Below are 6000 nucleotides of genomic sequence, written 5' to 3' on the forward strand. Positions count from 1 at the left end.
AAAAAACTGCACAAAATCAAAAAAAAAAGTCTTTTTAGAAAAGATGTGGCATTTTATAGAGGGTTAGGTTATTTCCTCTGTGTCAGTTCTAATGTGGATCAGTGAAATTTATATAACCGTGGAAAGGGTTAATGCGCTGAAGTTTCAAGTACTATATATGTATTTTGGTGAGCAAGTTGAAAAGCCCAAATGAGATAAATAGATTTTGCAAAAAATGAAAGTCAGGTTTCTCTGCATTTCATATGTGGCTATTGATTTCATTGGAGACATGATTAAAAAGTTTCAAAATTTCTACAAAAAAATGAATACTGCGTATAAGCGAAATCTTCACTGCTATTCGGGCAGCGGAAAGAGAGCGTGTGTGCGAAAAAAAAGAATTACTTTTAATCAAGCCCTTCCTGTCGATTCCCATACTCAGGGACTGGCCTCAACAAATGACACTAAGTATGCCATTAATTTTCATCGAGCCAAATGACGAAAAGATCCTTGCTTTCGAACGGGATGTCATGCTTTCGTCACATAGAGTCTATCTGTGCGGCTTTCCACCACATTACGAAGATTATGTGCCGCTCAATTTTAGCGTGGGAAACGGAACCCACTGCGTCATCTCATACGTTGAAAGACGGCAATGAGTCCCGTCCCAGGTGCTATCGAGTAGGCTACTCTTTGTATTTGGAGGAAGTCACGCCAAGCATGTTTTTATGAGTTTCCATCGTTGACAACTCAGAAAATTTTTAGTTCGTCATAATATAGTCTTATAGTTTATAATAGGGGTTCATAATATATCTAAGTGATCTAATTGTTTAATGTTTGCCGGTCATGTTAAAATTTTTCGCCTTGTAAATAGTAAAGATGTATTATTTACAAGGCGGCATTCTATAGACAAGCTCAGTTCATGGTGTTAACATAATCTGTTAAATTTGAACATTACCAAAATCTAAAATCATGCCTTATAGCAAAAAACTTACTCCTTTCTTACACAGCTATAATATTGAGTAAGTTTTCTGCTATAAGACATGATTTTGCACTTGGTAACGTTCAAGTTTTCAGCCTTTAGAACGTGTGGAATATATGAAGGATTTGGGATCACACACACACACATTCAATTATTCCTTTAACTTCAATAAACATTTTGAAAAAAATTAATGCCAAAGCATCTAAAAATGTTGGTTCTATTATTCGTAATAGTCATTTCTTCCGTAATACTGAAAATATCCTCCTCCTTTATAACTGTTTTGTCAGACCAAATTTGGATACTGCAGTGTTATTTGGAATCCTTGTTGTGCAACAATAGAACGTACCCAAAACTGATTTTTATGCTTTGCTCATTTCAAAGAATTTCATATTTATAATGTCCGCTTATCAACTCAAATCCATAGATCAACATTTCAATATGATACACTAGAGACTCGACGTCAAAAAGCTTTGCACAGTTTTTTTTTATCAAAATACTCAAGAATATGATTTTGATTCACCATACATCCTGTCAATAATCACTTTTTATGGTCATTAACCTTAGAAACCGTTGTTTATTCTATGTTCCTTCATATATCGCACAAATATATTTAGAGATTCCCCACTTTTTCGTGTTTTTATTGTACAATAATGTAGATTTTTAGTATGTATATATTTTTATGTACGTGTGTGTGTGTGTATATATATTATTTCGTTTTTTCCTCTTTTTTTGGTCTTTTATACGTATTATGTTCTCTATGTGTGTTTGTATATGTATTGTTTTCTTTTTTCATCACTGCAATTGGGTTGATGCCTGTTTTGAGTGAATAAATAAATACGCATCCTCTTTCCGATGTGGCAAAAATCCGATTTTGAATTTTTAGAATTCAAATACACAATTAATCCGATGCTAGTTAAAATATACACGCGCCCGAGTGGCGTGGTGGTAAGATGTTCATCCATCACCGTGAAGGTTGCCGTCACGGTCCCAGGATCAAACCCGAGAGAGACTATAAATAAGATGTTTTCCCCTAATGAACTAGGGGGCGACCGCCGATAGATGGCGTCTTCATTTCCAACCCAACTCATTAATGGTAGTAAATTGCGATATGGCCAGAGTTAATATTTGATGAAGTCATTGTTAAAATATACGCATTTCTTGTGTTGACAAACTAAGTAACTGGCCAGAAACGTCACCGATTTTCTCTAGAGCAAATGAGAATGTTTATAAGTGGTATATCTATAAGTGTGTTCAAAATGAGAAATATATAAGTGGCTCTAAAAGTTGCAACTTTTGAAATAGCTAAAATGTATGAACGTAAAGTTTATATATTACTGCCAATGTCCGAACATTAAGCAATACGTGAACTCACTGGAGTTCGAACATTAGTCGTGCCTTATACTTCAAGGAAACATAAGATTGAATTTCTCTTGATTATAATTGGTGCTTCAATTTTCCAGGAAAGTTCGACAGTTACTAAGCGAATCGAGTCGAAAGTCTGAGTCATGATAGTTGCTACAAAAAAAAAAAAATAATAATGTACAGTGTCTTTTTAATGCACTCCACTATGGAAATTAGCTGAGCATTTTCGCTCTTCTCTTATAAATTAAGTTTAACACAGCATTATGATTCCTTCTGAAATACCGTTTACTCACTCAATCTCCAAAATATTTACTGCAATAAAATTTATTAAAAATAAGCTTTTAATTTGAGCGGAAAACATCAAAACATACCGTAGCAGACAAAAACTATTTCCATGATGCTAAATGATATTGATGCTACGGGTAAAAATTTCGATCAGAATCATTGTTTTAATCGAAATATTGTTGTATTTCCTGTTCGAAAACTGTTCGTGTATAAATTTCATATTTTATTCCATATGATTTAACTGTTTCTATATTTTTGGTTTTTTTCATGTTTTACATTGTCTTTGTATTTTATTATACATCCTTCTATTCGATGTTTCCAAGTTATCATCCCGAAAGCTTTTATTTTTCACTTCCTTCTCATAGATGGCAGGACGTTTCAATCCTACGTTTCGACATAATTTCTTCACTTTTACCAAAGTTCAAAGATTCAATTGCATGATTTGAAAGCTGATAAAAATTAGTTTTCCGCGTCTTTTAAAAGCTGAGTATTTCAAGTTGTTTTATGTAAAATGAATGTCATTTCTTTACGATGAAACTTAAATCGATATTCTGCCGTTAATTTTGAGACAGAGAGAGAATTCCCACATAAAATTGTCATGATGAGCTGCGCTAGATAATATTTATTTTCATTAAAAACATATTTAACAACCTAAATTAGACAAGAATTTAATTACAACATTAAAATTTTAGAGTTGTGAATTGATATTTTGTTAAATAGAAAATGAAGTAGATCAATGAAAATTATAAACAATTATAAGGCTTTTTTTTTGGAAATGAGCGTTTCGGGCTCTCTAAGGAAATGGCTTCCAGCAATTACTAGAAAAAGTGAAAAAGCTTTTCGCAAAAAAAAAGAAGACATTTCCCGGTGTCTAATACAAATACATTTTACATATCTATTAATTACCATTACGAATCACTGCCATATCTGAGTGATATGATTTTTTTTAAAATCAAGTTGCACTTCGAAAGTACCGTCAGTCAATGAAGAGTTTAGTAACTGTTTAATCATTCTTTGAAAATACCGTTAAAATACTATAAAGAAAAACTGCACTACGTTTAGATTAACGTTATTTTCTCCGTTAAAAAGAAAATGTCTTAATTTCCTTATCATCCTGCGTATTCTTACCGCTGCGTATTATCAGCAACTTTTTTCTGAAAACATGAGAGACCAACAACTCCTTCCATTACCTTATCTTTCATTTACTGGGAAAAGAAATTTGCATATGAAGATTTATAGGATGTCTTTTTTTTTTTCCTTCAACGTAGTGAAATTTGCACATCTGCGTATTATTCAGGGTATATATTCATATCGTATAATACACCCTCTATAAAGGGTAAAAGATAAATTTATCTTTTGAATCGTTGGTGAGATAGAAACACAGTTTTAATTAGAAAATGTATTAAAATAACGTGCTCATTTCAAGGGCTACCGCACCCCAAATTTTTTTCTACACAAGAGCAATATTCACTGAGATATAGGGTAGGGGGCCCAAATATCGCCCACTTAAGCCATTATTTCAATTACAGAGCCAATTCATGTGAAATTTGTGTAAAAATTGTTCCATTCTATTGTCTAGACTGTTATCTAAAAATAAACTGAATTACAACTCTAACAGATAATTTGAACACACCCAAAACAAATTTTTTTTGCGATCTTTGAATTTTTCCTATGAAAAAAGTGCCCCTAATATCGCCCGCGTCTAAAATGGGCTGAAATAAAGTTTAATTTACGTAATGATTATACTTTCTTTATTAAACGTGAAAATTAAGACAACAAAATCGAAAGTAATACACGACAGTTTTCTATATTTTTAGAAATATAATTAACGCACCCTTTTAACACTTTTCTTAAATACAACATCAAAAAAAAATAAAATAAAGTTAGGGCGTTACATAACGTTTTGTTGTCTTATCGCATTTTTCGTGGGACCATTTGTTACATATTAAACATTTTAACCATGTTTCTCCATGACAATCGTTTGAGTGAAGTCCTCCACAAATTGAGCATTGGGTATCATTATCTTCTTCGCCACAACTGCTGTCGTTGTCGTCGGTTGACACATATGGAAGTTCTTTATCTTCTGAAGAGATCCTTCTTTTATCCGTTTTTCCGGACCTGGTTCCTTTACAGCTTTGTCTGCTGTTTTTGTCAGTATCTTGCCAGAAGTTGACGAACTCTTAAATGATAGTGATTTTCCCTTTTATTTTTATCTTTTTCAGAGCCAATTCAGGGTATCTGTTGAAAAAAAGAGGGAGGCATTTCCTACCATAACTTTTTTCTTCAGAAAATGGGTGGCGTAAATTATTTCTAATGGCAAGTAGATATTCCATTCTTTTTGCATCCTTTGCCGTAAGTTCATAATAACTTTTATCCATTTGTAAATAATACTCAACAAATTGATCTTCTACATAAGGCGATAAAGAAGGCCTTCTTCCAAGCGACACATCAAGTAATTTTTGAAGTTCATCTTCAGGTTTTTTTACGTAGTCTTTTAATGTAGACCCAGGTACCTGAAAAGCTATCGATGCTGTCAATAGTTCCACCTGTTCATTTTTTACCGCTATTACACATCTCTTACATTTTAATCCTTTTCCACGTCTTTCTACGTGATATCTGGAAGGAAAAAAAAACCTACTTCGAAAGTGTTCGTAATATCGCCTAGAGCGATAATGGGAACATTCAAGTGGGCGATATTAGGAACAACCTAACTCACAAACATGGCGGCTTCCACCCTCGGAATCGAATCGCAAACCAAGAAACAAACTACACCAAAATGTAGCCTGTTACGGTTGCTATCGCTGCCTCAAATGATATAACGCTATCACTTCAACTTTGTTGATTATACTAAAAGTAATGAAACGTGTATATTAACTGATCATACACAAAAATAAGAAAAAATTCCCAGAGAAAAGAAAAGACAACACAGGTGCGTCTAGTTTCCACAAACAACAACTGAAGGGGTAAGCTTCGTTGTTCCAGTAGTGGCCACCAGCTACCAGCATTGATCAAGAAGAAACCGTGGTAGGCGATATTAAGAACGTAGGTGATAATTGGGCTCCCTACCCTACTTGATTGAAAGTCAAAAGGGACATATCAGAATTTAGAAAAGTTTAAATAAACTGCAACTGCAAAAGAACGTTTTGATTTTTTTTCAAGTTCGTCTCTTGATATACTCGTATGCTAATCTTTCCCTTATTTTCAGCGATTTTTGAACTCAAACATCTCGGCTAATATTATACATATAGACTTTGAGTGCTTAGGAGAGACAGAAAGAAAACTTTCTCTTTGTAATTGGGAGTTAGAGCACGAGGGGGACCATGTAAAAACTTAAATTTAGCAGAAAAGTGGTGTCCAGTTATAGCGGCGTCCAGTGAGTTTGACGAGCTCCTCTCGAA

The sequence above is a fragment of the Pholcus phalangioides genome, unplaced genomic scaffold (genome assembly GCF_987345545.1).
Source record: "Pholcus phalangioides strain wild (caught in Gottingen) unplaced genomic scaffold, Ppha-v1.0 ptg000007l_1, whole genome shotgun sequence".
NCBI lineage: Eukaryota > Metazoa > Arthropoda > Arachnida > Araneae > Pholcidae > Pholcus > Pholcus phalangioides.